Raw genomic sequence first — 21,471 nt, 5'->3', positions numbered from 1 at the left:
GTGTCAGTTAGAAAAAGAATGTAAAAGGTAGAAGTAAGTTAATTTATGTGTGCAGGTAATAAGTTGTAGGAGAATGTACATATTACAGTATGTGTAGGATAAATGTATAGAACCTATACCATGCTTCCTGAATGCATTAGTCTGTTTGCCTAGATTCAAGAATCTGGGCAAGGGTTGGACTGTGCATCCAATTCCTAGAATATAGTCTTTCAAAAGAAAAACAAACCCAAATATGCAACAGTATATAAAAAAACATTAGTCGAGCGATTACAGAAAAGAATGAAAACTAACGAATGTGAGATAGAATATTTCTTCTTGTATATGACTTGAAAGGAAAAGACAAACACATGATAATTCACACTTATTCACGGTTAATATTAACAAGCAAACCAGATAGGTTATATCATTGGTAAATCCAACTTTAATTGTGAAACCAACTCGGCATACCAATAACCATAGGATTGGAATGCACATAAAATTATACACGCCTTAGACATGGAAGAGACATATACATATATAGATGGCTATATTCACCCTGAATTAGTTGAAACCAAACCTTCAAGGTTAAACAGAGAAAATTCAAATAGATTAGTAACCTTAACCCTCTTCTGGAATGTTAAATAAATAAATGCAATAATTGTAATGCAAATGTAGAAAACCCAAAAGATGGCCTTCTATTTAAAGATAAATAAAGGCTTTAAACAATTAAATAACTTTTATATTTGTTCAGAAGGCAGCCTGGGAAGGATGCGAAGAACGACGTTTTGAAAGTAGAATAACCAAATTGAAGCATTGAACCGAGGTTCCAGACTCATAGAGAAAAATTATTCACATAAATATTAGGAGAAATCTTCATAATAGATTAATCATTATATCAAAAGAATAATTGTTAAATAGTTATGCTATCGGTTCATTCTCACTGATATAGTTTACAAAACGAGAACCCAGAAATTACAGACATCAACATGCCGAAATGTCTCGAATGAATGTGGCTCAAGGAGTTGTAACCAAGAAACAACATAACCTATGTGCCTGACTTCTCAAAACATGAATAGTAACCGAAACGAGGGAAAACCCTACTCAGAGAATGAAACCCTCATTCAGGGCAAGAAGGACCAGCAGCATTCAAGGAAAAGCATGCATACCCGGAGGTTTGGTGTTGGAAGAAACCAGGCTGTGCAAAGGTCTAGTAACCGCGCCCATCCTCCACTCGAACAAACCCTACACCATAAGCATGGCAGTTAAATGTTTTCATACAACTATTAATCCAAGGAAAAACAAGGTACGCAGTTGCATATCTAGACCTGCACTAAAAGGCAAGAGATAAACCCTCATTACTTACCCGAGGGAGAGCAGGCATAACATAGGTTTTCTATGACATAGGCTCCAGACACCATCGCGGAGGCGACACCTGCAGAAACCAAGCCAACGTTAATACCCTACCAATGCGAGAATGTGTAAACCAGTGATGCAAGATTTAGCTTAGAACGAAGAGCGAAGATAAACCCTCAAGTTCAAACTTAGAATAATGATTTACTTGGTAAGAGAAAATGATTTCAAAATGGCAGTATGTAGCCCAGATGCAAGATTGTCTGCAAGTAGGAATGCCCAGTAAGCTCTTCACATTGCATAGCAAATTGGAGAAGACAGGTTGCAGTGGAATCTCCTCACAGAGACCAAAACGCAGCTTCCAGAGACATACCCAACAAAATTAGTTCATAAACAAAATAAGCGCCAAGTCGTAAGGGCTTACCCTTGAAGTTCGAAAAAGCATCGAAATCGTCGCCTTTCCCACACTATACTTCGAGCAACAGATGGTGAACGATAAGAGAGAGTCCCTACAGTTGGCAGCCATCCAAGCATGGACCACAATATATGGTTGTGGAGGGTCAAAACAACATGATGTGAAATCCTGGAAATCAACCATGTAATACAATCTTGTACAAACGTATCAGGTCAGGTATTATAACGAGTATCATAGCATTAATCAAATAGTTGTAATCTAAGCCTTTTATTGGCATGGTACATGATTCAATGTTACATTATAATGTATTAATGTATTATGCTATGGTACCATTAATAATAAGTCGTCATTCGTAAGTTTATATATATATATATATGTTGAGTAGTTAGAATTTTAGGTGTTATAATTGGTATCAGAGCCTCAGGTTGCTACACTGAGGTCAGGTTGAATGATTTTATAAATAACAAAATAATTATGATGCACATAGGAGCACCAAACGTAACCCAGAACTATGGGTTCAATTGGGAGAAACAAATGTTGGCACCAATGCTGCTTTACTAGAAACAGTCCAGCAATTAAGGACAGAAATGCAGAACCTGCACACGGACAATGAAAGACTACGTTTGCAACAAGAGAAAATTATGAAAATTTTATCAGATAGACAGAATCAGAGGAATCCATACCGTAGTCAAGGAGAAGAAAACATAACAGAAACACACAGACAGTAAGAACAACATCAAGAATCAGAATGGGGACAAACTGGTAATGAGGAAGAGTCAAATAATGGTTCCAGCAAAAAGGGATTAAAAAGATAGAAGACAAAACTTCAGGGAGAATTCAAAAATATCAAACCACCAAACTATAACGGTGAAACGGAAGAAGCGGCAGAGGCCTGGCTTATTAAGATGAATAAATATTTCCAAATATACAAATATGATGAAAATTTGAGAGCAAGGCTAGCAATCTATCAGTTACAAGGCAAAGCCACCTTGTGGTGGGAAGAAATTAAAACAATTAAGGAAATTAATGAGCAAGAGGTTACCTAGGAGAAATTTCAAAAGCATTTTAAGGATAGATATCTGACTGAGCAATTTTATGATGATAAAGCAAAAGAGTTTCATGACTTGAAACTAGGACAACAAACTATGGATGAATTTATAACTAAATTCACATCACTATTAAGATACATCCCTTATATTTGAGAAGAAAAGGCTAAAGTCCAACATTTTATCAGCAGCCTGCTTGCCTTCATGAAAGAGAAACTGGAATTTGATAACCCAAAAATGATGGATGAAGGAGTCCGAAAAGCTCAGATCTACTACCAGCAAATGAGACAGAAAGGTGAAGTGCATAAGAATTGGCCAAGTAAGAAGGGGCAGAAAAATTTTACAAATAATAAGAACATGAAGAATTCAAGAAACAAATTCCCAGGACGCAAAGTACCAAATGGACCTGTTAATCGAAATCAATAGAATTACAGACCTTAGAACAATATAAGACAAAATGAGGCATCAAGTAAGTTGGAAACCAGTCAGGTTCCTCGACTGCCGTTGCAGTGCTGGGGCTGCGGGGAACCCCATTACTACAAGAACTGTCCTCATAGAGGAAGAGCAGAACCTGTTGCAAATATTCATGAAGCTTCTACTGTGGGTGACATGGCACAAAACATACCTCGAATCAATGCAGTATTAGAAGATCGCCAACCGTATTATCAACCTTCAATGGTTTAACTTAAAAGTAAAATATATGATCATCCTATTTCCATTTTAATAGATCCAGGCACTAGTTTGAGCTATGTCAGTGCCAGAATAGTTGATGAATGCCATCTAAAAAGTTCAAAATTTAATAACCCTTGGTTGGTTCAATTAGCTACCGGTGCAAAAAGAAGGGTCTGTGCAAAAGTAGAGGGTTGTGAAATAAAATTAGCAGAACAACAAATTAGGATAGATTTAAATATATTACCATTAGGCTCTTATGATGTCTTGATAGGCATGGACTAGTTGGAGAGATAGTGGGCCTTAGTAAACTGTAAAGATAAGACCATTGATTTTTTGTCTAATGGTGGTACTAGAATAGAGATTCAGGGTGTTAAGAGAGAATTCAAGTTGCGATCTATTATAGCCCACCAACTAGCATGATGTATGCATAAGGGTTGTCAAATCTATGTGGTTCAAGTGCGATGGAAAAACTCCAAAGATAAAGTGTTAGCATTAGAAGAAATACCCGTTATACAAGAATTTAAATATGTGTTTCCAGAAGATATTCCTGGACCGGCACCATTATCAAAGGCACCCTATAGAATGAGTGTTTCCTAAGTTAACTGAATTAAAAATCCAGCTATAGGAGTTGCTAGATAAAGGGTATATCCGACCCAGTGTATCCCCTTGGGGAGCCCTGGTTCTGTTTGTAAGAAAGAAGGATGGTACTTTGCGGCTGTGCATATATTTCTCACAACTGAACAAGTTAACCATAAAGAATAAGTATCCCTTACCCCGGATCGATGACCTATTTGATCAGGTTAAAGGAGCGGTGGTATTTTCAAAGATTGACTTAAGATCTCGATATCACCAAATTTGAATTAAAGATGAAGATATCTTCAAGACTTCTTTTAGAACCTGCTATGGCCACTACGAGTTTGTAGTCTTGCCATTTGGTCTTACTAATGCCCCATCAACCTTCATGAGCATGATGAATGGAGTTTTTCATTCTTATTTCGATAAATTTGCCCTTATATTCATTGATGACATTCTCGTATACTCCAAAAGTATTGAAGAACATAAAGAACACCATTGCATAGTACTGCAAACCTTAAGAGAAATTCAGTGTTTTGTTAAATTCAGCAAGTGTGATTTCTATAAAGATCAGATCCAATACCTAGGGCACGTTACATCCTCTGAAGGTATAGCAGTCGACCTGGAGAAAATAAATACCATTATGAATTGGCCTGTTCCAGCCAATGTGAAGGACATACGTTCTTTTATGGGACTTGCAGGTTATTATAGAAGATTTATAAGGGGATTTTCCAAGGTTGCTTACCCAATTACTTCCTTACAAAAGAAGGGAACAACTTTCAAATGGTCGGAAGCCTGTTAAGAATGTTTTGATAAGTTGAAGAATTTTCTCACCACAACTCCGATATTAAAAATTACAGATCCTGAAGAGGATTTTATAGTTTGCACAGACGCATGCAAAGAAGGTGTGGGTGGTGTTTTAATGCAGAATGACAAGGTTATCACTTACAAATCCCGTAAACTCAAGGAACATGAACATAAATATTCTTCTTATGATTTGGAGCTAACTGTAGTAGTGCACGCCTTGAAAGTATGGTGGCATTATTTATTGGGGAAAAGATTTCTGCTCAAAACAGACCACAGTAGCCTAACCAGTTTTTTTCAATAGCCTACCTTAAACGTGCGCCAAGATCCATGCACTGCATTCTTAAGTGAATTTGATTTTTAAATCAATCATTTGAAAGGAAAAGAAAATAGGGTGGTAGATGTGTTAAGTATGAAGCTGCACCACATTTATGAAATTTATTTTAGTGAAGTTGAACTTAATTTTGTGGACCAACTAAAGGAGGCAGCCGAGAGGGATCCTGAATACAACTACCTATGGCAGAAAGTAAAATTTGCACAAGGTTCTGCAAAGAAAAGGGAGTATAGTATTAACTCTGAGAACTTATTCTTGTTCATAAATCGTATTTACGTACCTAATCAATTTTCCTTGAAGCAAAGTATGTTATATGAATTTCACAGAAGCCCCTATACTACTCACTCGGGCTATCAAAAACGTTTGATGGCTATTAAGAAAGTCTGCTACTGGCCTAGAATGAGAAAAGATATTGCCGAGTACCTAGCTAAATGTCTAGAGTGTCAACAAGTCAAGGCAGAACACCATCACCCTGCTGGATTGCTACAACTGCTATGTATTCCTGAATGGAAATGGGATACTATAACTTTGGATTTTATAACGGGTTTATTGTGATCTAAAAAATAGAATGATTCTATTATGGTTTTGGTAGATAAATTGAGCAAGACAACTCATCTCATACCTGTCAAATCCACATATCAAACGGCTCAAATAGCCAATATATTCATGAAGGAAATTTTTAGGCTACATGGTATGCCGAAATTCATAATATCTGATAGGGATGTTAAGTTTACCTCTACTTTTGGGAAAGCATTATTTACCAGGTTAGGTACACAGATCCACTTCAGCAATGCGTATCAGCCCCAGACTAATGGGAAAACCAAGCAAGTGAATCAAGTGGTAGAGGACATGTTGTGCATGTATGTGATGTAGCAACCTAGGAAATGGGAAGAGTATCTACATCTGGTAGAATTCGCGTACAACAATGGGTATCATGAGTCACTTAAAATGAGTCATTTTGAAGTACTTTATGGAACGAAATGTACCATACCTGCAAACTAGAATAGTCCAAAGAAAGAAATGATATTGGGACCAAATATGTTGGAGGAAATGGATAAAACCGTGAAAAAGGTTTGACAAAATTTGAAGGCTGCCCAAGACAGGAAGAAAAAGTATGCTAATAAAAAGAGAATTTACCGAGAATTTCAGGTGGGAGATCACATGTATGTGTATATTAAACCAAAGAGGAGTACGTTGAGGTGGGGAAAGTGTGCTAAGTTGGCCCCCCAGTTCTGTTGCCCATTCCAAATTTTGGACAGAATCAGGCCAATGGCCTACCAACTAGCCCTGCCCAGCCACATTCAGGTCCATAATGTATTCCATGTTTCCCTTTTAAAGAAGAATGTGTATGACCCCAGACATTTCATAAATTGGCAAGAACTCTAGGTAAAAAAATATATGTAATACATACATACATACATACATACATACATACATATATATATATATATATATATATATATATATATATATATATATATATAACACAAAACTTACTTATTTAAGGATGTAGTGGTTATGTACATGTCAATTATATAACAGTGATATTGTGACAGGTCGAACCGGAAGGAGAATTCTTGGTCGAACCCCTGTGCATACTCGATCACAGAGAAGTAACATTGCGGAAACAAGCTATCATCCAGGTTAAAGTGCAATGGAAGCACTTCAACCCGGAGGAAGCCACTTGGGAAGATAAAGACTTCATGCAAGAGGCATATCCGGAATTATTCCGAGAATAGATGGAAGAATGAACACCGGGGACGGTGTTCCACTAAGAGGGGGAAGATGTGACACCCCAAGACTTTAAGTTACTTTTACTTTCATGTTTTTACTTTACAGTGAGAAAATGAACTCTTGTTTTTACTTTTGAGAAATAGACAATAAATGGATTCAGTAATAACAATAGTTTAATTTAATAAAATAAATAGTTATGAAAGATGTGGTACAATTCCATAGGAATTTTGAAAAATAACTACTGATAAACATCAATAACTCTCTTTTACCCAACAGTCATCAATTATCAATTATTAGTTAAAGAAACAGTTACTCTTCCTCTACTCTTCTCTTACATAAGGGAAGGGAGAAGGAGGGAGGGGGCTCGCTTTTTCTGGGAAAGATAGGAAAGGAATTCCTTGAGATGAAAGAGCTTTCAGTGGGAAAAAATATTTAAGAGACTTCCCAAGAGGAAGTAGAAACCATTGCTGGCTAGACCTAGAGTCTTGAGGCCAAAGCAATAGAAACAGCTACATTAAAGATAACTGGTTGTTGCGAAAAGAGGATCTTGGGGGGAGAATACTTGGACGTGATTGCTAGGTTCTCATTGGAAGGGTGGAGAGATTAATTGATTACAATTTAGTATTGCAATGGCACATACATGAAATTAGTTAATTATGTTCTCATTGTTTCAATTAAATGCTAATCTGGGCATAATATGTAATAGGAAATAAATATTATGATATTGGATTTTGTGTTTTCTTTAATTCTGTGTCAGTTAGAAAAAGAATGTAAAAAAGTAGAAGTAAGTTAATTTAGGTGTGTAGCTAATAAGCTGTAGGAGAATTTACATATTACAATATGAGTAGGCTAAATGTAGAGAACCTATACCATGCTTCCTGAACGCATTAGTATGTCTGCCTAGTGTTGGGCCTCAAAATAGTCCCTATTTTCACCCCATTATTCACCAATATCTTCAAATTTTACTTTCATGTCACCTCCATTCCACCTCCACATCATTACATTTACCTCATTATTGGGTTATAACTGTGCTTTTCCAAAGTTTATTAATTCTTAACATTTTTAAGTGGATTTATGGCTAGACTTTAGAAAATAATATGCTTATACTTATACCTAACAATTAGAATGAGTTTGTTCACATGTGTAGGTACAAAAGAAGCTTCCAGGGCATCTTCATGTGGCCTTGAATGATCAAATTCGAATTTGATAAGATAAAGCCTCATGGAAAAGATCATGAGATCATGGAGAAGATCATGGACCTCATGGAGGAAATCATGGAGGATAGGGTTATGTGTCTAGATGGTTGAGAAATGTATGGAACTAAAGAGAGATTATTGGATCATCATTATGAGTTTGTTATCTCATCTCATTGTATAAATAGGAGTACCTCCTCCATTCCAAAGAGAGGACTCTTGGAGCATTGTATCCAACTTATGATGGAATAGAATAAAGCTTCATTTTACATATATTTTCATTATGTAGTTTTAGATATAAGTTACCTTAATGTAGTATATGGAATAGCTTGTCACTTTGTTCTTAGGAGAATTTAGCTCACTCTAGAAGGATCAAAGGAACATGTTATTTCATATTAGATCTTATTTCATTTAATTTCTTAGATGTTTGAGGATTTGTTTGTGATTGATGAATGAGTTTTAAATTAGAATCTTATCAGCATATGAGAGAACAACCAAGGGTCTAAGTTAGGCTCTCTCTCCATTTGATTTGCATGATAATTGAAATTAATTCTTTTGCTTTTATCTTTCAAGTATCATATGAGGAGATACCAAGAGTCTAAGTTAGGCTCTCTCTCCATTGATTTATATGGTAATTGAAATTCATTCTTTTGTGTTTATGTTTCAAGTTATTTCATTTCTTATGCTTGTGAATGAATCTTAGTTTAGTTTGGATTAGTACATGAGAGGACAATTAAGAGACTAAGTTAGTCTTTCTCTCTCTTTGAATCTGAACAACAATTAAAGTTCATTCTCTTGTCTTCATTTCAAGTTTCTAGTTTTATGTAATCAATGATTTCTCTATGATACTGTAGGGAAGGACAACCAGGACCTCCTTAGTTAGGAGCCTCTTCCCTTGCATATTATATTGAATCGTAAATAATTTAGCTAGACATAGAGTTAGTTGCCTACTCCTGCATATATTTTGCTGGCATCATCACAAGCTTACGAGTTTCCCTGGTCGATAATTTAATGCAGCAATTTAAGCCCAATAAATTGCCCAACATTTTGGCGCCATTGCCGGGGATGGTGCTAAGGGATTAGGCATTAGGAATTTAATTCAGTACTAGTATTTTTCTTTAGACAAAATAATTTGTGAAACCTGGTGACAGCAGGATCTTCACAAAGGAGTTTAAGTTTGAGTTTTCTTATGTTTTAGTATTTAGCTAGTTTTAAATTCAATCCTTTTTGAAACCCCCCCTGCATAAATAAACACAAATCAATCGATTAGTATGCTCTCTTCCTGCGCTTCGTGCGATCAGGAAGATCAGAAAATCTATTGATTTTGTTCAAATAAAAATACTCTTGCTGGAGAACTAATTTGCAAAAAGACAATAAAGAATTTTGTGAAAAAAAAAAACATCTTTAAATTTTTAGATGAAATTTAGTTTTTTAATTTTAGATTTAAAAAATAAAAAAATTTAGTTTTTAATTTTAGATTTAAAAAAAATAAAAAAATAAAAAAATAAAAAATAAAAAAAATTCCACAAAATAATAATAATATATGTATCATATACACATATTATTATTATTAAAAAAAAAATCTTTTGTTTTTTTTAGATATTTAAAAACCTAACCATTTTTTGTTTTTGTTTTTTTAGATATTTAAAAAAAAACACTAACCATATTTTTTGTTTTAATATTTAAAAAAAATGCAAAACATTTAAAAAAAAAAAAAAAACAACAACTTTTTGAAAACTAACCAATCAAACTAACCATTTTTATTAGATATAGGTTTAATTTCATTATTTTATTTATTTATTTATTAAAATAAAAAAAATAAAATAAAATAAAAATGAAAAAATAACCTTTCAAACTAAATTCTTTGCCTTCTGAGATCCTGATCGGTTTGTCTTCATTAATTGAATAAACCCAATACCATCTTCTGTCACAAGGCGAACAAATGGATATGAAATGGTTGTAGTTTTTTTGCTATGCACACCAATTTGTTGGATCTTTGCCACAACACCTATTTCTTTGTTTTTGTTTCTTTGGAACAAGTGAAACATCATAGAGGAAGACTGTATCCTCAACAAAATTGAAGAAGAATCGTAGCAAGCGCAAGGTACCGTTCCTCTCTTTCCCTTTCATAAATCCCTTGCCAATAGCAGCAGATGCGAATAATCAGTCAAACAGATTGCTTCCTGAATACCTAGAGCCAAAGAAAGTTCAAAAGCCTTTATTGCTTGGATATCAAGGATCTGGTACTAATACTATTTTTAAGCAGGCAAGAACTATATACAAGGGTGACATACTTTCCGAGGAAGTGCAGCAGCTGAGCTTAGCGGATCGGCTGAGGCCCGACGGCCTCGCCCCGATGGGCTCTCGTACAAGGAGAACTTTACCATTCGCTGCTATGAAGTCGGAGTTAACCGCACTACCACCATTGAGGCCATCAATAATCTGCTCCAGGAAGTTGCATGCAACCATGCCCAGAGTGTGGGGTTCTCCACTGATGGGGGGTCCACCACGCCTACCATGAGAAAGCGTCGCCGCTCACATGCACATCAAGGTCTACAAGTATCCCGCTTGGGGGGACGTAACGGAAATCGAGACATGGTGCCAAAATGAGGGGAAAATTGGGACAAGACGTAATTGGATTCTCAAGGATGCGACCATAGAGAACATCATTGGCCGAGCCACGAGCATATGGGTGATGATGAATCAGGATACCAGACGGCTTTATAGAGTAACTGATGATGTGAGGGATGAATACATGATTCATTGCCCAAAATCTCCCAGGCTGGCATTTCCGGAGGAAAATAATAACAGTTCTAAAAAGATACCTAAGCTTGATGATCTTGCACAACACTCATGATCTGGTCTTATGCCTAGGAGAGCTGATCTGGATATGAATCAACATGTGAATAATGTGACATACATCCGATGGGTTCTGGAGAGCATGCCACAAGAAGTTTTAGATACGCATGAGCTAGAAATGATAACTCGTGATTATAGGCGAGAATGCAGCAAAGATGACATTGTTGAGTCTTTGACAAGTTTACTATCTGAACCATCTGATAGTAGTGCAGTTGAAAATGGTACTTTTCAATCTAATGGAAATGCAACGTCCGCAAATGGAGCAGCAACAATTAGAAGTCCTGGCAGTCACTCATTGAATAATAAGGGCTTTGAATTCTTACATATGCTAAGATTGACGGAGAATGGTTGAACGCCATCTACCGTCCCTCAGTGCGGATCAAGTCCACCAAAACCTCGCCATGGATACAGCGGGATCTCGTTAACATTACAACAGCTGACCAGACGATGTAATCAAGGAAAACATGTAACCACGAGATTTATGTTTGAAGTTGCGTCCCAAAGCTTTATTCTGGATGTTATCCGTCGTCTTTCCCTTACAAAGAACGATGAAGCCAATCTAAACGCAGAAGTCGCGGAGGGAAAAATGCCAACGGAGACGGCAAAATCTCAGCAGAAGATAATGGCACGCCCGAAATCTCAGCAGAAGATAATGGCACGCCCGAAATCTCAGCAGAAGATACTGGAGTACGTATAATCCATTGAATATGCTTAAGAACAGATATTCATTTGAAGCGTCGGGTTTTAAGGGGAAGATCAGATTTGAATAAGGTTTGTTGGTTTTTATTTAATTAGTTTTCTTTTTTTTTCTTTTACAACTAAAAAAATCTAAAAAAATCAACATTGTTTTGTTTTTAATTTGTTATTTCCATAAAAATAACGAATAATGAGTGTGTTGATAAAATAAAAAATAACGATTTGTAATTAGTTTTTTTTATCAACTTAAAAAAATAAAAATCAACATAAATAATAAATTAAAACAATTGTTTTTTAATTTGTTATTTAAATAAAAATAAAAAATAATTTGTGTGTTGATTAGAATAAAAAAAATTACAAAAAAAAAAATAAAAATTTCCTTTTTATTTATTTAATATTTTGGATAATAAAATAATCAAAACAACACAAAAAAAAAAAAATATTTTATTTTTATTTTTAATTAAAAAAATGGATTTTCTTATTTTTATTTTATTTATTTATAACAAAAAAAAAAAAAAAACTAACTTCATTTTAGAATTTTTCTTTATTTTAATAAATAAAATTTTGTTGATTTTATAAAAAAAAAACATTTCAACTTAAATAATAAATTAAAAAATTTTATTTTAATTTGTTGTTTAAAAAAAATCTAAAACAATAAATAAAATCAACATAAAAAAACAACAAAAACAAATTATGTTTTCATTTATTTTAATATTTTTTTTTTAAAATTTGTTGTTTCAAAAAAAAAAAAAGTTCACAAAATTCACACAGCTTTGAAAATAAAAAAAATGGAATACTTGGAAACAAATTTCACAAATCGCTTTATCAAACATTGGAGGATTAACTCATCACATCTTTCTGTTGTATGCTTTATGACGCACTAATATGCAGAACACAACAGACAATTCTAATGTCCATCTTTTTTAACAGTACATTTCATGAGTTATCTGACACAAACAGGGAGTATTATTTTTCATGGTTGTGTTTAGGAATGGATTGAAATTGATATCATGAATTGAGTTACTTTCAACACTTTGATTTTTCCTAAATCTGTTTTATTTGGTATGAAATTTTTGCGTAAGAATCATGAAGGAAATGCGCAATTCTTCTTGAACAAACTTATGTTTTCTTTCTGCCAAGTTTTTTTACAGGTTACAGGATAACAAAGTGATCATTCAGGAGATTACATTGTGACGACAATTAGTCTTCCAAAGACTAAATTCATGAAAAATTCTGAAGACAAATCCATGTCCACAACCACTACCTTGCACCTCCCTTTCTGAAAAAGATTTTGAATTCCACCAATTGTAAGCATGACATTTCCATATCCATTTTTCACAGCAAGAGTTCTTATTCATACATCATGCATTTCCTTACATCCATCCATTTTCCTTGTCATTACCAATCCCCTTCATTTCCGCCAATAAAAACCTGCTTGAGTCAAAGTCCAAGAGTCTAAGTATCATTCAAAAAATAAAAAAAACACCTAGAGGCTTGCATGCCTTAATGGCAAGTACTCTTGCCAATGAACAATGGGAGTACATTAATATCCCTTGTTCGTTGGATCTTGTAGGTGACTCGACCACAACAAATTTATTCGTACCTACAAAGATGTGTTAGGCATCCTGCCTCCCATTGGAATCAATGGTGGGAGCTCTTGTGTTGGCTAGGGGCATTCATTAACGGCCACTAAGTCAACAACTTCTTGCTATGTTCGACATCGACACATTTAATCGCATAGTAAGATTTGTGCCATCGAGCGTTGAAGACTTGAAGACCCATATTTTGTAGCAGAGGAAGCCAATTTCCTTTCATTGTTTTTCAGTTTGTCATCACTTGAGGACAAGTCAATCAATAAGGCTGGGAGGGAAATGTAACTTCTATATTTTGTATACCTTCCAAGCCTTATAGATTTTCAACCATATTTAGCAGACTCATCGGATTCATCATCTAGCAGCAGAGGATCCAGCAGAAGATACAACTTTCAGCCATGTTCAGTAGACTCCTCAAATTACGACAATACAATCCATCTTTCATCCACAACTTGAAGAAGAAGCTTCAGAGCAGAATTGTGGCAGCTGAACATGCATGATTCATGCATGATTTTCCCAACCAAGTAAAGAAGACTACAAACAACAGTTTTTGCAGCCACACATGCACAATTCTCATTCATTTTTGGAAGGGTAAGTTAAGGTATGATATTTTCTAACTTTTAACCATTAAATTCCTTGAAAAGTTAGAATAATATTTTTTGGAAAAACTTCACTTCCTTTCCCCTTCCTTTCCCCATTTCACATAACTGCCCAAACCATCCGTTTAAGGGGAAGGATACATTTACATACATGCTTTGTCACATTCATATAACATCCACATTCATATATCACATTCTAAAACCCACTTACCTTCAAAATATATTCACTATTACATGAGCATACAAATGGCTTTGTCAAAAGTATTTAAAAGTTAATTGGATGCCAACACAAACATGGTTGTTACACAAGAACCAACCATGACGCATTACATGAGCATACAAATGGCTTTGAAAAAAGTATTTAAAAGTTAATTGGATGCCAATACAATCATGGTTGTTACACAAGAACCAACCATGATGCATTCCAACAAAAATACTCTGCAATAAAAATCACATTATCAATATGCAAAGATCATACATTGAATGCAACAAACAAAATATGGTTGAAACACAAGAACCAACCAAGTTGTAGTTCATCAAAATAACGATTTGCAAAAGTTAAGTAAATGATATCATGTAGAGTTTAAGCCAAAGCTTAAGTACCAAGAAGTAATGTAATAGATTGCATGAGGACATGCAATACCTTCAGTTTGGGGGAGATGTTGGGCCTCAAAATAGTCCCTATTTTCACTCCATTATTCACCAATATCTTCACATTTTACCTTCATGTCACCTCCATTCCACCTCCACATCATTACATTTACCTCATTATTGGGTTATAACTGTGATTTTCCAAAGTTTATTAATTCTTAACATTTTAAAGTGGATTTATGGCTAAACTTTAGAAAATAATATGCTTATACTTATAGCTAACAATTAGAATGAGTTTGTTGACATCTGTAGGTACAAAAAAAGCTTCCAGGGCATCTTTATGTGGCCTTGAATGATCAAATTCGAATTTGATAAGATAAGCCTCATGGAAAAGATCATGAGATCATGGAGAAGATCATGGACCTCATGGAGGAAATCATGGAGGATATGGTTATGTGTCTAGATGGTTGAGAAATGTATGGAACTAAAGAGAGATTAATCGATCATCATTATGAGTTTGTTATCTCATCTCATTGTATAAATAGGAGTACCTCCTCCATTCCAAAGAGAGGACTCTTGGAGCATTGTATCCAACTTATGATGGAATAGAATAAAGCTTCATTTTACATATATTTTCATTATGTAGTTTTAGATATAAGTTGCCTTAATGTAGTATATGGAATAGCTTGTCACTTTGTTCTTAGGAGAATTGAGCTCACTCTAGAAGGATCAAAGGAACATGTTATTTCATATTAGATCTTATTTCATTTAATTGCTTAGATGTTTGAGGATTTGTTTGTGATTGATGAATGAGTTTTAAATTAGAATCTTATCAGCATATGAGAGAACAACCAAGGGTCTAAGTTAGGCTCTCTCTCCATTTGATTTGCATGATAATTGAAATTCAATCTTTTGCTTTTATGTTTCAAGTATCATATGAGGAGATACCAAGAGTCTAAGTTAGGCTCTCTCTCCATTGATTTATATGGTAATTGAAATTCATTCTTTTTTGTTTATGTTTCAAGTTATTTCATTTCTTATGCTTGTGAATGAATCTTAGTTTAGTTTGGATTAGTACATGATAGGACAATTAAGAGACTAAGTTAGTCTTTCTCTCTCTTTGAATCTGAACAACAATTAAAGTTCATTCTCTTGTCTTCATTTCAAGTTTCAAGTTTTATGTAATCAATGATTTCTCTATGATACTGTAGGGAAGGACAACCAGGACCTCCTTAGTTAGGAGCCTCTTCCCTTGCATATTATATTGAATCGTAAATAATTTAGCTAGACATAGAGTTAGTTGCCTACTCCTACATATATTTTGCTGGCATCATCACAAGCTTACGATTTTCCCTGGTCGATAATGTAATGTAGCAATTTAAGCCCAATAAATTGCCCAACACCTAGATTCAAGAATCTCGGCAACGGTCAGACTGTGCATCCAATTCCTAGAATAGAGTCTTTCAAAAGAAAAACAAACCCAAATATGCAACAGTATATTAAAAAAATAGTATTCAAGCGATTACAAAAAAGAATGAAAACTAACGAATGTGAGATAGAATATTTCTTCCTATATATGACTTGAAAGGAAAAGACAAACACATGATAATTCATACTTATTCAGGATTAATTTGACAGGAAAACCAAATAGGTTATATCATTGGTAAATTCAACTTTACTTGTAAAACCAACTCAACATACCAATAACCATAGGAATGGAATGTGCATAAAATTATCGACGCATTTGTCATGGAAGAGACATATACATATATAGATGGCTATATTCACCCTGAATCTATTGAAACAGAACCTTCAGGGTTAAATGAAGAAAAATCAAACAGATTAGCAACCATAACTCTCTTTTGGAACGTTAAATACATAAATGCATTAACTGTAATGCAGATGTAGAATACCCAAAAGAGAGGGCTTCTACTTAAAGATAAATTGAGACTTCAAACAATTAAATAACTTTCAGATTTGTTCAGAAGGTAGCCTAGGAAGGATGCCAGGAACGACATTCTGAAAGTAGAATAACCAAATTGAAGCATCAAACCGAGGTTCTAGACTCACATAGCAAAATTATTCACAGAAAGATTAGGAGAAATATTCATAATATATTAATCATTATATCAAAAGAATAATTGTTAAATAGTTATATTATCGGTTCATTCGCACTAATATAGTTTACAAAATGAGAACCTAGAAATACCAGTCATCAACATGTCGAAATGTCTCGAATGAAAGTGGCTTAGGGAGTTGTAACCAAGAAACAACATAACCTGTGTGCATGAATTCTCTAAACATGAACAGTAACCGGAATGAGGGAAAACCCTACTTAGAGAACGAAAAGGAAGGTAAGAAGGACCGACAACATTAAAGGAAAAGCCTACATACCCAGAGGTTTGGTGTTGGAAGAAACTAGGCTATGCAAGGGTATGGTAGCCGTGCCCATCCTCGGCTCGAACAATCCCTACATCATGAGCGCAACAGTTAAATGTTTTCATACAGATATTAATCAAAGGAAAAATAAGGTACATAGTTTCATATCTAGACTTGCACTAAAATGCAAGAGATAAACCCTCATTACTTACCCGAGGGAGAGCTTGCATGACAGAGGTTTTCTGTGACATAGTCTCCAAACACTATCATAGAGGTGACACCTACAAAAACCAAGCAAACATTAATACCCTACCAATGCGAGAATGTGTAAACTAGTGAGGCAAGATTTAGCTTGGAATGAAGAGTGAAGATAAACCCTAAAGTTCAAACTTAGACTAAGGATTTACCTAATAAGAGAAAATGATTTCGAAATGGAAAAATGCAGCCGAAATGCTAGAAAATCCGCAAGTAGGAATGCCCAACAAGTTGTTCACATTGCATAGCAGATGGGAGAAAACGGGTTGCAGAGGAACCTCATCATAGAGAACAGAATGCAGCTTCTAGAGCCATACACAGCAAAATGAGCTGAGAAACCAGACAAGCGCCAAGTCGTAAGGGCTTACCCTCGAAGTTTGACAAAGCATCGAACTCGTCGCCTTTCCCGCGCTGTACTTTGAGCAACAGATGGCAAACGATAAGAGCGAGTCCTGGCACCTGGCGGCCATCCAAGCATGGACTAACTAGATAAGGCCGTGGAGGGTCAACACAACACGATGTGAGATCTTGGAAATCAACCATGTAATACAATCTTGTACAAACCTATCAGGTTAGGTATTATAACGAGCATGATAACATTAATCAAATAGTTGTAATCTGAGCCCTTTATTGGCATGGTACCATGATTCAATGTTACATTATAATGTATTAATGTATTAGGTGTTACACCCTTATTATGAAGTTTCTTAATTGTGAAATCTCTTAATTGACTCAGAATATAAACATGAATGATAACATTTTACTTTTTAAACACACTTTTTCATTTATAGAGTATGCTTTTGGGGTCAATGGTTAATGGTTTGCAACTCACACAAATTTAGATAATTTTATGGGAAATTTTCTTCTTTTATCCTATTGTTTCCTGTGTTACCACCTTATGACGTTTCCTTTGCAACATGTAATGCAATTACTAGTTACAAGTTCCATGTTAAATTCTATGTGTATTGCCATCGTATGTTTCTAGTTTCGATGAAACAACAATATGCACAAAGATCCAGATTTTGCTGCCCGTTATTTTCTGCATTCGATTTTATAATGAAGCAGGTTAGGCTATATACTCATGTTGGATGTGTTACTAACATGGGTGCATATCAAGAAAGCAAATACTTCCAATGTAGTTATGAAGGTCGCAATTAATTATTACAATTGATGGAGGTGTGACAAGCTATCATCCTGTCAATATTGTAATTGCATGATAAGTTGTTATTTTTCATGACTTGATAAGATGATTTCGTTATTATATATATATATATATATATATATATATATATATATATATATATATATATATATATATATATATATATATATATATATACATACATACATAGAGAGAGAGAGAGAGAGAGAGAGATTCAAACGCATTTTATAAAACGTTTCAAAAAATACACATACTTACAACAACATGAAGATCAGAAAATGTTAAACTTATATGAAATGGGAAAATCAACCCTTAATCTTCGCAAACATCAAAAAATTATATGAGAAAGTGAACAATATTCACGCCAAAAAAATTGATCAAGAACTTTGAAATGACAAATAATTTCAAACTCTAACGTGATGACATCAAAATTGTAGACCAAGATTTTAGATCAAATCTTTGAAAATTGTAATGAGAAATTAAGCACAATTTGGAATGAGAAACAAAGTGAATGGCATAATTCAAGATTTCAGACCAAATTTATGAACAGTTCTAGTTTTTTCCATAAAGAAAAATTTGGTCTATGTTGCGGGTGTTTACAAATCTCAACTCCAGTTATTAGAGATCTTGGGTTATTAGATATGTCATTTGTGGACCTGCCGATGAATTCTCTGTGTATTTAGCATTCATTAATGGGGGCAACTGTATGTTATCTTGTGGATCCATAAGGGTCTCTACAGAGTTTATGAACCAAAGGAATTTTCAATTAAGTGTGCCCAGGATGGTAGCAGTACTATGAGGGTTAAGATGGTCCTCTCTAAATGAGAACTAGAAACCTTTCTTTCGATTTATCATATAGGAGAGAAATCACTACTGTTGCTTCAGCTTCAGATGAAGGTGGCTAAAGAAGATTATCATGCCACAAGAAGAGGCAATGGTGGTGGATGGAGACCGTCGTTAGAGGGCATTCCAGAGCTTAGTTAAGCTTATAATCCCATCTCTATCTCCCTTTGTAGTCATTAACAAGATTGCTATTATGCATCCAGACTGAAATGAATAGTTGGCAATCATGGTTACAACTTAACCAACTGATTTTCAGAACAGAAGAATTTTGGTTGTAACTAATTATCAGCAGGTTAGATAGTGAAATCTAGATATGTATTGTGGAAGTTAAATTCTAAATATATATATATATATATATATATTAATTATAATATGAAAATAATATTTAATTAAATAAAATAACTAAAAAATCTAAGGATATATTTTTATTTTTAAATAATAACAAACTCTTATATTCTTAAATATAATTTTAAAATTATATTTATTTAAATTAAATAGTTAAAAAAATTTAAGATATATTTTTACTTTTAAATAATAACACACTCTTATGATAAATAATTAAAAATTTTCACATTAATTTATATCAATTTAAATATAGAATTATAATAATTCATTAAAATCAAAATGCTTTAGTGTCATTTTAAAAATTATAGACTTTTTTTCAACATGTTTATTATTTTGGATATAATCACAAACTATCATCTAATATCTTAATTCATCAATAAGGAAATATGTTAAATTCACAACGAAATTTGAGATATCACTTGTATAACTCTTTATCTACATTTATCTAGAAAATCCTACTTTCATGCAACCACTTTTTCTTCTATCTAAATAAAAAGAGACATCAATATTTAGAAATGCAATACCTAATACGTTGTACAGAAAAATAGTACATTAAGCTTCACTTATTGTAAGATATTGAATTAAAAAAAAATAAGGGGAGTTGGTAGTGTAGGCATACCACATTATTATCTGAGATCACACTTAAACAAACAATATTTTTCTCCACGCAAGGAACATATAACTTACAAGTACATATCACACATAAACAAACAATATTTTTCTCCACGCAAGGAACATATAACTTATAAGGACATATAACACATAAACAAACAATATTTTTCTCCACGCAAGGAACATATAAGTACATAGGTAATGAGGTACTATTAAAAAAAAAAATATTATTATTCTAATTACATTATTTAGGAAAATATATATGACATTAAACTTTCTCGTAAGATCAAATCATTTTTTTAATATATTGAGATGCTTAATTTTTATTTTTATTTTAATTTATTCAAATATTTAATAAGGAATAATATATTAATTTTTTTTGACAAATTCAAATAATAAATATTAATAAATTTAATAAGTATGATCAAAATAAATAAAAATATCTGTAAGCCTTATTAAATGTTAATTTCTTAGATGCAAGAGACAACTATCAGTGTACGAAACCTACAATAGTAGTCCTATGGTGTGATTTTTGGTCACACTTTAGGGGAATCACTGGAAATTACCGGAGTCTTCCAAGTAGCCTTCTCTTATACGATGTAATTAATTTGGCTTTAGCTTGTTTCAGTGATGATGTTGTTGGTGGCTTTCTAATGGTTGCTTCTTGTAGTTGTTATTCCTAAGGCTGGATCAGGTTCAAGATCCCCTGCTCCAACTCTTGATCTACCTCAAAATCCAAAACCTAATCCAAAGCCCTCTCCAACAAGTAAGAGTTATACACAAATTTCTTTCCACCAATTATGTTTACAGATAGAGGGTTTAATTTCTAGTGGAAGGCCATAGTGAGAAGCATAGTTCCTCCCAACTGTGCTCTACTTTTGTTGCAGAGCATAAAATACATAGGATGCACACTCTGCATTGGAAAATGTTGCCCAATCCACCCACTTTAAGATTTCAAAAACTAGGTCAACATTTAAAGCCATGATCCCTCAAATTCTTGAGAATTTAATCAAAAGCCCAACGTAAGCTTAATTTTCACTTGTGATGCTTTCCACATTATAGATCCACACTTTGATGGACTTGGAGTTTCAATGTGCATTCAGAAAGCACTGGTAGACACAGGAATTTTACCAGAGGAGGTCAGTTCTTTTGATTTTTTAATAAAGGATTATCAACGTTGTAGAATTACTACAATTTTGATATTTTATTGAAACTTATAAATGCGTAATTACCAATTATCGTATCCTCAATAACAATGCAAGTCAGCTATATCAATGCACATGCAACCATTGTAAATTTTAGGGACGAATTTTAGCCCAAGGGCAAATTTTAAGGGGTTTCTCATTTTAGAGGGGTGAAATTTTTATATAACACATATTTCATATATTTACCACAACTTTTATTTAATTTTTTTTTTTCATTTTAGCCCCAAAAAAAG

The 21,471-nt window shown here is 33.9% G+C and overlaps 1 pseudogene; it reads left to right on the top strand.

Moving 5' to 3' along the window:
- Window positions 1-3,247: 3,247 nt before the first annotated feature.
- Window positions 3,248-11,311, top strand: LOC149229535 (oleoyl-acyl carrier protein thioesterase 1, chloroplastic pseudogene; annotated as a pseudogene).
- Window positions 11,312-21,471: the final 10,160 nt, after the last annotated feature.

Source organism: Pinus tabuliformis, chromosome J (assembly GCF_031772625.1).
Source record: "Pinus tabuliformis cultivar Carrire ecotype Pingquan chromosome J, CPIR1, whole genome shotgun sequence".
NCBI lineage: Eukaryota > Viridiplantae > Streptophyta > Pinopsida > Pinales > Pinaceae > Pinus > Pinus tabuliformis.
The sequence above is the reverse complement of the archived record's forward strand: the minus strand, read 5'-3'. Positions and strand labels throughout refer to the sequence as shown.